The following is an 11,990-nucleotide window of genomic DNA, read 5'->3' on the forward strand; positions in this document are numbered from 1 at the left end:
ATAACTGCCAAAGTGTGCAAGGAAAGCTTTCATTTTGGTTTCATTTTGGTTTCATTTGTGGTTTTATTCTGTGGGGTGTATAAGCTGCAACATGGAATCATACATAAGCCTCGAGTCTTTGGGCACTGCATCCTGGACATTATCTCCTGTTTGATCCTGTGAAAATATCCCTTACTGAACGCAGCTGAAAGCTGAAGCTGCTGGGACATGTTTGGAAACCAGGCCAAGTTGAATGGTGTCATTTCACCACAAATAGACATATTCATGCAGCAGACAAAGGCAGTTTAAATTTCACTGTCCACTGAGGACATCAACCCTTCTGAACTGTCACATTCAACAGGATCAAGAGAGGTAAAATGCATGGATTATTCCAAATTTCCTGAAGATACTGCAAAGAATCTAGCTGTTCCTCCCAAATCCCTTTTGTCTTTAGAGTCAAAGGATTGCGTACTGACTCTGTTTCGTTCTGTCAAGAAGAGCAGGAGTTTTGTATTCTCTTTCAACCTCTGTGATAAATATTTGATCTGTGACATTCTGGTTCTGGGGAATATCACCAACAGGGATGCTAAAAAAAATATTTTGATTGTAAGCAGAGTGCTGCTAAACATTTTTGGAAGCAGTAGAAGATACTTTTCAAAGAAGCACACAGAAGGTAATAAACTAACGTGATCAGAGAATGCTGTGGCTTTTGTGTCCTGTATTCTCATCTTGTTTTTGCTTCCAGTGCTTAGTGACACTTCTCCTGTCTCTTTCTCTTTGTCTCTCTCTCACCTGTTCCCTTTCTACTCTGATATAAGCACTTATGATATATTGCAATACTTTAAGTTACCATTTAAAGGAACTTGTCAAAAATTAACTCTTATTTATATACATTTTGAGGTTCTAGCTGGAAAATGCTAATAGAATAGTGTACAGCATTTAATAAGAATGAATTTATGTTTTTACTTTCATGGAATGTTTGTCATAACAGTCTTTATCCATGAGAAATACTGAGAAGCACATATAGGCCACCATCTAAAAGTACAGTCGTGACTGTGTGATACTAAGCTTTCAACACAGAATGTTTTAATAAAAATTGAGAAGATTTAATAACCTGGAAGTTATTAATGCTGAATGTATATTTTATTATGTATTTTTAGTTCTGAGCAACTATTGCTCTTCTACAAATGACTTTTTACATTGGTTTAAATTTCTTTGAAAATCTTTGTGAAATGTCAGGTCTCTATGAAATAGCTGAAAGTAAGAAAGTGATAGAGACAAAAGTTGAAATGCTATTTCTTTTGTAGTATGGGGGGTGATGGTGGTATTATTCTTTTGTTTTTTGTTTGTTTGGGTTTTTTCCACAGTAGCTTCTTTTAACTTCATGTTTACCATACAGTGGCCATTTGCAAATACAGCCACAAACAGGATCTAGCTGATTCTGCAACAATCAGTATGAGAGAGCTTTTGTATATTTTGGGGTCCCCAAACACTTCCAAATTTGCTTTCATAGAGTCTAGACAAATAGAAGACAAGCAGTGCTGAAAACGAGCAAACTAATCCACCAATATGCTCTGCTGCTGCTTTGCATTCTGCTTTGCCCTGTACTACCAGCTGGGGTCTGCTGTTCCAAATTCACTACAGATGCTTTGAGCTTGAGCTATGGCTTGTCTGTCAGACAAGAATATGGCTGAGAGCTGATCATGGGACCTGGCAAGCATAAGCCTTCTCACAGACATGTCCTTATCTCTGTTGCATGGATCCACATCGAAGAAAAGGGTAAAACCAGAAAAATGTGTATCTGACCTTGGGCATAGACTTTCTTGAGAAAGCTTAATAAGATGGAAATATCCCTAATTCCTACTATCTATAGAAAATAGAGTCTGATAAAAATAGGGGCAGCAAAACCAGTAAATGTGGATGTATGTGATAAAGAATATCTTAACACAATTTTCAAAGAGAAACATAATATTGTTAAAAATTTCATTAGGATAAATAATGCCTTATCTCACTAGGGATCATTTTGAGCACATTATAATAAAAAGTACTTATTTTTCACTCATTTAAAGTTGTTACTTTTATACATAATGATGTAAAGCAGCTTCCTTTTCCAGGACTCTCCTGAGCATAGAAAAAAATAGTACAAGCTGTTCTATCTTACATTTTTGGCAAGCTATTTAACTGCTTTTGCTGAATCACATTTTAAAGCCTTGACAGTGACTTAAATGGCCATGGATTTCAGCTTTGCTCCTAACATACCATAATGTCATAACTCTCTTCAGCAAGGCAGCGATGAGCAATTTTAAGCAGTGCTATGCACTCTCTGTGTGCATGTAGTCCCTCATCCCTCCTTAATAAGCATGCAGAGACATATATTTTACAAGACACAGCAAGCCAGGGGAAAAGAACCCCATTAATCTCCAGCAACTGGAGCGGTTTGTTTTGTAATGAAATTTTGTTCTGTCCTCCTAATACAAACTGGTGCCTGTTTACTGTTACTTTTTAGGTTCAAAAGAAGAGCTCTTTGACAGAAAATTTCTCTCTGCAGGTCATGCATTTTCTACAAAAACATAAAGCTGAAATGTTTGTCCTGCAGAAATATTCTTAAGAAAGGAACAGCATGCTCTACATTCATACATTGTTGCCTACTTTACTTCTATTGACCAATAAAGGCCAGAAAATTTATTTGTGCAATACCTGCATGAAACACCTTGGTTTATTATGAACCCTCTTCCATATTCACATTGCTAGAGGCAGAATGCCTTAAGGCAACTATTCTGTTTTGTTTTTATTTCTTTCCAACCACAATAGCATTAGTGATTGATAAGGCTGGTCCCCATTAAGAATAATAAATGAAATTTTGGATCTGCTTTGATTTTCAGTGTTTAGACAAGTAAATTTTGGGTCATACCTTTGGGTCATGAAGTGGTGTTTATCTTAGAGTAAATCAAAATCATGCATTACTATCATAAACAATTGTTACATAAAAGTCTTAAAAATAGTACTGCTGGTCTGAATTCGATGTGTTGTCCAGTTTCTTCTCCAGGTATTTCTACTTAAAGAAAATCCCCTTTAAGTCATAAACTCATTACCTCATGCCTCTCCTTGTAAAGCAGTCATCTGCAGAACATTTTTATAGTGGAAGGCAGTTCCATATGTACAATTCTACCAGGCCAAGGCTCTGCATCTATTTATAAACATTTAGTTTCCATTTTCTATGGAAAACACAAAGATTTTCCATGGACAACACAAAGATTTTCTATGGACAACACAAAGATTTTCTACAGGTCTTTACCAGTCAGGGACTTTCAAAAATGTTCTGACAAATATGGTGGGGTTTAATATATAATAAATGTATAATTGCTGTATAATAACTGTTTAAGAATCTGCTATTGTGCATATTGAAAGAACAGTTTCTGAGGGAAAGGGTGGAACAGAGAAGTGAAAGTTGCAGCTGATACAATGTTCTGGATGTACTTGTGCTGGAGATATTTAAAGGAAAATCAAAAGCAAAAGTACCACAATACACGATTGCAATTATTATTGTTCTTTTAGATAATTAAGCATGTAAAAAATGGACAAAGACTGCAAGATTAATATACATCTTAATACATCAGAAGTAACCAAAATCAGCATATTAATCATTAATAAAATACTGCATAATTTATAGTATTTTTCTATGAAGGTAAAATATAGCTTTTTTCATACTTAGATTGATTTTAAAATTATCCCTCAATTTTTAAAGTCTTGCACATGGAGGCGTTTGGCATGAAATGTAATAGAATTACATTTATTCCATAGCGATAATTCTGAATTAATGTTTTCATTTTTGCAGTGCATTAATGCATCTAAATTCAAGTTAACTCAGGCTTTGCAGATGATTTACAATGGAACATTAAGAAAGCGGACTCAACTGTCATTCTGGATTAATTAAACCCTAATATAAAGAGAATTTAGTGAATATCTACAATCCTCATTTTGCTTGGAACCAAAACTGAGGAAAAAACCCTCATAAATATGAGACTAATTTTTTTCTCTCAAATATGTTCTTCTAATCCTCTCTAGTTGCTTTAGAATCCCATTAATTCCATCAGAGGAAGAGAATTCTGCAGCTGTGTAGCCATTTGCAGAAAAAATAATGGTCAAACTACATTTTGACATGGTAAAAACAGAATCCATACATTTTCAGAGGTTTCAGCTAATAAGATTAAATCTTACTGTTTAGAAAGCATTTCTGTCACTTCCCAGCAGATTTTTGAAATTCATTTTTTTTTTTTCATAAAGAGTATAAGACAGTGCTCCTTAAAATATGAAAATCAGCCTTTTACCCAAAACTTTTTATCCAAATTCTGTACAAGATGCTGCCCTTTTATCTACACTGCAATAGCATGTGCTGGTTTTGTGGAAATAATTGTGTGAAAATAAGTGGGATAGAAAATGTTTATTTAGTTCTTACAGTTATTTTGTAGCAAGGTAAGTGAATACCCTCATTCCAGAGAGGAACTTTGTAAAAAATTTTTAGAATGACCAGAAGAAAAAGTAGCTGCTTATAGAAATTTGGAAATGGATTTAGAAACAAAGTTACCAAAACAAAAATGAACTTTTGTATTTTCTGAACACACTGCTGCCTATGCTGTCAGACCATCATGACAACTGGGTGTTTGAATCATTGAATTGTTTGGGTTGGAAGGAACCCTAAAAATCATCCAGGTCCGAGTCCCCTGCTTCCCTGCTGCCTGCCACCTTCCTCCAGACCAGCTTGCTCAGCGCCCCATCCAGCCTGGCCTTGAACAGGGCTGGGACATCCACAGCTTCTCTGGAAAACCTGTTCCAGTCCCTCAACAACCTCACAGTAAAGAATATTATTCTAACACCTAATCTAAATCTACCCTCCTTTGGTTTAAGGCCTTTCTCCCTTGTCCTACATTACCATTGTGAAAAATCCCTCTCCACCCTTCCCGTAGCCTGCTTGAGGTGCAGAAAGGCTGCTATGATGTCTCTCTGAAGCTATCTCCACAGGAGAGGTGCTCCAGCTCTCTGATCATCTCTGTGGCCCTTCTCTGGGCTTCCTCCATCAGCTCCATGTCCTGTTTTGGGGGACTGCAGAGCTGGATGAAGTCGCCTAGTGGAGTGTCATGACAGCAGAGCAGAGGGGCAGAATCTCCTCCATCTCCTTGCTGGCCACACTACTTTGGGTGCAGCCTGGGATATGGCTGACTTTCAGGGCTGCAAGTGCAGATTTCCAGCTCATGTGCAGCTTTTTGTCCACCAATAACTCCAAGTTCTCTAAATGTATTTACTCACACTGGCAACTAATTTGTGACGCTCAAACATATCTAGATATGAAAGACTGTCAAGAGTTCAGTTTAAAGATTTTTGATATATCCATTTAAGACTGTCTAAATTAATTTTATGCTCAAAAGGTAAAAAAATACACCCTCCCCATAACAGGTAAAAACTAACACTTGGATGTCCTTTCACACACTCTGCACCAGCTTCTTGATCCTAGCTGATGATGGAGCATTGCTCACACAAAATAATTTTGTGTTTATAGATAAATTTTCCACATCAAATAGGAAGTGTTTACTGCTGCTTGGGAGTACAGGAGATCCTAAACAAGGTTGTGTTTGACAGTATTGTAGGGATATGTGCCTGAAGCTTGAGTGCAGGCAAGTTCGCCTTTGTCTTGGCTCAGAGTAACTAGATTACATACACCTAAAAGCCTGATTTTATCCAATGTCTTGCACTGGGTGCCAGTAAACCAGAAATTATACCTGGAGGCACTACAGTTACGACTGATGATTGCACTTGTGCAAAGACATTGGCACTACAAGATTATTCAAGTTTTCATACAGTCATCTGAGAAATACTGCGTTAGTATTTGATTTTGTTATATAGACTGCACAGAAAAAACCCAAACTGGGTAACACTTAAAATATAAGCAGCAGGTAAATAAAAGAATAAGAAGTAGAATGCAAAAATTATTTTCATATTACTGAGAACTACCTTTGGGGATTATTTGAGAAATCTTTTCAGCCTAGCTGACCAATCAGTACAGAATCCTTGAGTTTAGTTTACATCATCACCCTCACAAGATGCTGGCTGTAGCTGAGAACTGACTTGAATTAACAGCAGAAATCAAGTCAGCCTAAACATATTATAGATTTGTTAAACAATAACTTTGCCAAACACTTAGAATGCTGTCATAGTATATACATATTCTTTCCTGCAACTAGATGATTAAAAGGAAAATATTTGTTCACACTTCATTTGCATTTATTAAAGTGCTAGTGTAGTCACAAGGAAAGAATATATTCAGGACAAATAAGTTGAATATCAGAAGTTAATAAGTAAAAGTAATTATACTTATTCTTGAAATTAACAAACTTCAAGCAAATCTGCACCAAAAGTCTATATTAATTTGTCTTTAAAAATACTTATTTGAAGAATATTAGAAAATCATAACCTTGAGGCAGTAGGTCAAATTCAAATTGATTTATCTTGAATAAAAAGACAGTGAAATTTGAATGTTATGTGCTTATTTATTAGCTACTAGTGTTCCAGGGTGTTCAGATAATAGTCAATGTAGTGAAGCAACATCTGGAATGTCATGTAAAAACATGGTTCCTCACATTTAAAAAAGGAATTTGTAAACAATAAAAATTGAATGATCAAGGAAAGTATCTTAGAGCTGTTTTATACTTGAAGGAGACTAAAATAATTTTGTCTGTTTGCCCCATAGTAGTTATGGCTGCTTTTTATGAAAAGTATGTTGGTTGTGTAATTACCATAGAGGGAGAAGAAATGTTTAAACAAAAGGAAAAGAGCAGGAACAAAACTAAAACCATATATATTATATATAAAGAAGAAAATGTGTCGTGGTGATTGATTCTTGAGCAAGATGTCTTATGTTTCCTGCAAAATGGGATTTAAGTTCACTGATTCCATTGACTTTCATGTATTTCCCCTCTATGGCATTGGTAGCTGGTTTGACAGAGTAGAAAGCTCATGACCCTTGTGCTAAACTGAACTCTCCCTATGCTGAGTTTTTATAAATCCCATTTCAGAGAATGTAGATACATGACTGAGGTCTCATCTGAGTTTTCTCTGGAGCTTATGAGAGTCACAACTTCTGTAAATAAACAATATTATGGCAGATATGACCCCAGGAACGATAATGTTTATATCTCCCAAGAAACATGCATGAGGATTGTCTTACGAGGAAGGTACTTAATGTACTTCTGTCAAAAGTAAAAAAAAAATCTGTATTTTTTTCCAGAAATACAAATAATTCCCCTATGCCACAATTTAGTGTAAGACAGGACTGATCCTACAGTTGTATTATAGACAGTGGAAACTCAGAACTGCTACTAACATCAGCAAATGCCTTTATATTTTCCCATATTATTCTTTGCTACTTATATCATTGTCAAAATATAAGACTACATTGTTGTGTTAGATAGAACAGAATACCTAAAATAGCAAGTGACTTGTGTATTGATAACAGAAGGGCTCTAAATCCTAAATTATGCTGTGGAGGTGGTGGAGCCACCATCCCTGGAGATGTTCAACAAACAACTGGATGTGTCACTTAGTGCCAGGGTGGTAATTGGTCAAAGGTTGGACTCATTGATCTTAGAGATCTTTTCAATCTTGGTGATTCTGTTATTCTATAGTATTAGTTACTATCACATAAAGCCTCTAAATTGTCCTATACAAGAAGATAAAGACTTGTGTATTAATATTTGTATATTTGATATCTCATACAGGTCAGGTCATCAGCAATTTAGGTCACTGCCCTTCCACCAGCTGGATCTCCTGGCCTTTAACAAGGTAAAAGTACATTTACCTGCAAGAGTGTTCAGCTGCTGCATGGCACACCTGCACAAGACAGAAGGTGGTGGTGCTGAGTTTCAGTAGTCACAGTAGAAGCCTCGAGCTGAAGTTCTGAGGAAGCTTGTTTATTGCTTTACTTAGAATCAAAATAGTTTAGTGACTAACACTACTTAAGATGAAAGAAGAGGCAGAGGTGGTTTAGATCAAAGTCTCATCATGTATTATGTCCCTGAGAGTGACCTCTCCCTGTTCTTATCAGGTGTCCATGCCGGGGACCAAGCAGCAGCAGCTGCTGCAGAAGCAGTTCATCTGCCCTTTGAACAGTTCCTGACACATCTCCATAAAAGTCAAGCCAGATGATTTGTCTCTCCAGATTGCCAATTTCAGCCAAAAAACCTAATCATGGCTGCAATGTGCACATCATTAACACTATCAATGCCACCTGCAGGTGTTAGTAATATGCTTGAGCTCTTTTAAGATTTGTAGCAGAATAAGAGGAAAGATTTGTAATATTACTTCACCTTGCAGGTCGGGCCAACTGCCTCTTATTATTACAGATATAATAACTTAAAAAAATTCTTTGTAGCTATATAATTATATATGGCTGGTTAATCTTGCAAAAGCAGTATAATCATTATCTGGGATGCATTGAAGGTGCTCCTGCTACATATCTTATCTGATAATTTCAATTCCAAGCCTACCTGAGCCTTTTTCATTAGGTTGCATTTAGATTATCATTTGTGGTTTTTTTAAAATTTTCTAAAACTCTAGGTGACATTTCTAGTGTTTAATAAAAATAATCAACTTCCATAAAATCAAAGGTCTAATTTCCAGTTAGCACCTAATGTGTACATGTACGTATGTATGCATGCACATATATGTTACATGATATCTCATGATTACATTTTTCTAGAATTACATTATTCTAGAATTAGAATGGATGCAAAAATTTCATTTTGTGTTCTAGTTCACACATTTTATCTGTTTTAGAAATATTTCTCAAAATAGAGACTCCCTGAAGGCTCTTTAAAGCCAAATTTCTTGGAATAAAGAGGAGATGTAACTTTCTAACTAGCTTATTTTGGCTCAGGGTTTTTTTGAGGCAGATGTTAAAAATGAAGAGGCAAGTCTGTTCTGGGCCTCAGTGTAGAAATTATTCACTGCAGCAGACATAGTCCTTTCAATTTTACTGCCAGTTATGAGCTTGTGAGTATCACACCACAGTGCCCTGATTAGTTTTTGTTTTCACTCCCTCATGATTATTGGTAGGACTGGAACAGAATGATAAGGATATTCTTTCTGATAAATCTGATTTTGAAAGACAGCTCACTTTCTATTTCTTTGTTCACTTGGTTTTGTTAAATTAATCTAGCTATTAGCTCTATCAGTCCTTATAAGAACTCATCTGCCTCACCCCTTATTGTCTTCAGGATGGTTTATTTCTCACAGATCTTCTTTAACACTGTCTTGCCTGAGGTCTGAAATACATGAGTAAAGCTCAGTGTTATTGAAGGAGTAATTAATCTGTATAAATAGATTTTTTCCCTTTCTGTGCACCTTGTGTACCTTTTAAACCTGAATATGGGTATGTTCCAAATATTTTGTCCTTCATTTTATTTGCAAGCCCAAAATCTAAGAACCATTTCTTGAATTTTCTATTTTTTTGATGACATATATTTTTAAATAGACTGAAGTCTGTGAAAGCTGTAGAACATACTGGATGTAAACAAGCCAGTTTCCTCTGAGAGCCTCCTAGTTCTTTGTAATCTCTAGTTGTGCTTGCATATAAAATGCCCAGTAATCAAAAAGTTATTAACAATATGACCTTGAAGATGTCCCTTTGACTCTGGGCAAAGAGGGGGAGTGGAGTTATTATTTAATGGGTAGCAATTTTAATTTGCCTAAGATCATGTGACAGAGACAATGGCTGAGCTTGTGGATAGAGTTCTAGTCTCATCTAAGGTGATAAAATTTGATTTATCAAATCTACTCCAGCACAACCAAAGCTTCAGCCCTGACTGATGGCATAGTAGATTAATTACAAGAGAACCCAGTGAACTAATGTGTGATGGTGTTTCAATAATTTTCCTCAATCAGGGAATTTTTATATCATGCCCTAATACTGTTTGAAAAAATAGCAATCACCGTGGTGCTCATTATAATAAACCAGATTACCAGGTTGGTGTTCTAACTTACACAAACAAGTTGTTCTACACTGAGTTTTGTATGAAACTTGTGTCTTTATATACCTGAAAATAAAATGTCTTTAAAATTTATTAGCCTGTTAATTATGTCTATGTGGTTTCAACTATTAAATTCTTTAGGCTATTGCAGAATCCTCCTTTTTCGCATTAGTTATTAAACTAATATATTATTAACATAAATCGAAATTCTGTATTGTTCAGGATAAACATTTTTAGGTTCAGAATGAGTTTTCAGGACTGAACATACTTTAAAAATTGTTCTGTTCAATCATCTCTATGTCTCTGTTTTCCTTCTAAAAGGCAAAGTGAAAGAAATTGTTTTATAAACATTCCTGACATTCCCACTTGTGTTGTGAAACACACATTTTATTGTACTTTTGATGCAATGAAAGGGAACATGCCAACAGTGAGCCCAGACGATTATCACTATTAAATACCTTCTATCATTACCTTTAGATACTGTTTTGTTTCTAATCTCAGAAACTGTGGATATAAAAGAAAAATCTTATGTGCAAAAGCACCAAATAAAAAATATTCTGACATAATTTTATTCTTCTCTCCTCCTTACAGAAAAAAAAAGGAAAATGCTTTATGAGTGATATTATTTTAGCTGTTTGCCTAACTCATTCTAGGAAAATGAGTTTTGTACTGCTTTCAGGCCTTCATCATTGTGCACTATTGGGAAAGTTAGTATTGTGTAATAGTCTTGGTTCCTTTAACTGGATCTTTACATTCTGATAAAAAGACTTTGTTATGGAAACCTTAATTTTGGGAACTCAGAATTTCTAGAAGAACAACAATAGAATGGACACTTTTAGTGTCTGGTAAAATTGAATCCCCAGAAAAGGACTTTTCATTTCAGGAAATATCCAGATTTTGTTTAGAAACAACTCTAAGGCTTAGAAAGGCACATAGAAATTATTTTGTTGCTATATCTTGCAGAAAAGACACCATTTCTTCATTCTTCTAAAAATATTCTTAAGGCAGCTGTACAGTTATTTGTAAGTATTAAAAGATGTCTTTCTCTATGTGCCTTTCCTTGAATCACTGTGCTGTAATTTGCTGTATTTTAGCCATGGAGAAAACTGCAATGTTTGTCAGCTCACTGTGTGTTTGTTTCTATCTTGTTTGCTAAATACTGATTAAGAACAAAAATTGATTCTGAAATCCCAAATGTTTATGAAACTGATGGGCAAAAAGCTAAACAAAATGGTGCCTTATTTTCCCTAGCAACAGTCATGCATGATAATAAATGTCACAATGGTTTTTAAAAGAGATTGTTCCTGTTTAGGTTTAGTTATCAAAATCCACAGCGTATAGGCTGACAGCTTTTGAAATACATAAACTATTTCTGTCTTTTTTGTTTCCATAGCAACTGAGTGCTCAAAGCTTTAGTTTTGCACTTGTGGAAGAAAAAAAACACACTCTCAGAGTAGGATCTGGAATAGTCTGGAACAAAAGAAGAATGGGCGAAATGGAAAATTAAGCAACTACACTGACATCACCATCCTCTCCCTCAAAATAACCCCGAAACCCACCAATCCCAAACAAACCTAGCACAAAGCATTTCTCCTTCACTTTGATGTTATGGATTTTTCTTTTAGTTGATGGGTGCTTTGCCTTGAACATTTATGTAATCAAAGAGTGGCCCATTTCATTGTGCAGTGCTTCAGGAGAGTAAAATGTTCACAGTGACATTTATTTAGATCATCACTTTGTTCACCTTGAAATGGAATTTTATTATAAACACAAGCTTAATAGATACTCTATATCTTCTTCCATAAAGAATGTTTTTATTAAGAAATGTGTAATTGAGACTCTCACCGCTTCTAGTTTTTATTTCTTTTGCTTAAAAACCTGTTTTAAGGAGGAATGCTGCTTGTTTCAAAATATTTTGGTATGATTTGGCACGAGGGAGACTCTTTTACCAAATTGAAAGGGATATTTATGCATATGTAGAAGTGTATTTAT

The 11,990-nt window shown here is 35.3% G+C and overlaps 1 long non-coding RNA gene across 1 annotated transcript; it reads left to right on the forward strand.

The window, feature by feature from the left end:
- The first annotated feature begins 247 nt into the window (after window positions 1–247).
- Window positions 248–10,071, forward strand: LOC134550596 (uncharacterized). Its single transcript, XR_010080367.1, has 3 exons — window positions 248–351; window positions 7,749–7,812; window positions 8,075–10,071. It is a non-coding gene; the product is annotated as an uncharacterized LOC134550596 (long non-coding RNA).
- The last annotated feature ends 1,919 nt before the right edge of the window (window positions 10,072–11,990 follow it).

Source organism: Prinia subflava, chromosome 5 (assembly GCF_021018805.1).
Source record: "Prinia subflava isolate CZ2003 ecotype Zambia chromosome 5, Cam_Psub_1.2, whole genome shotgun sequence".
NCBI lineage: Eukaryota > Metazoa > Chordata > Aves > Passeriformes > Cisticolidae > Prinia > Prinia subflava.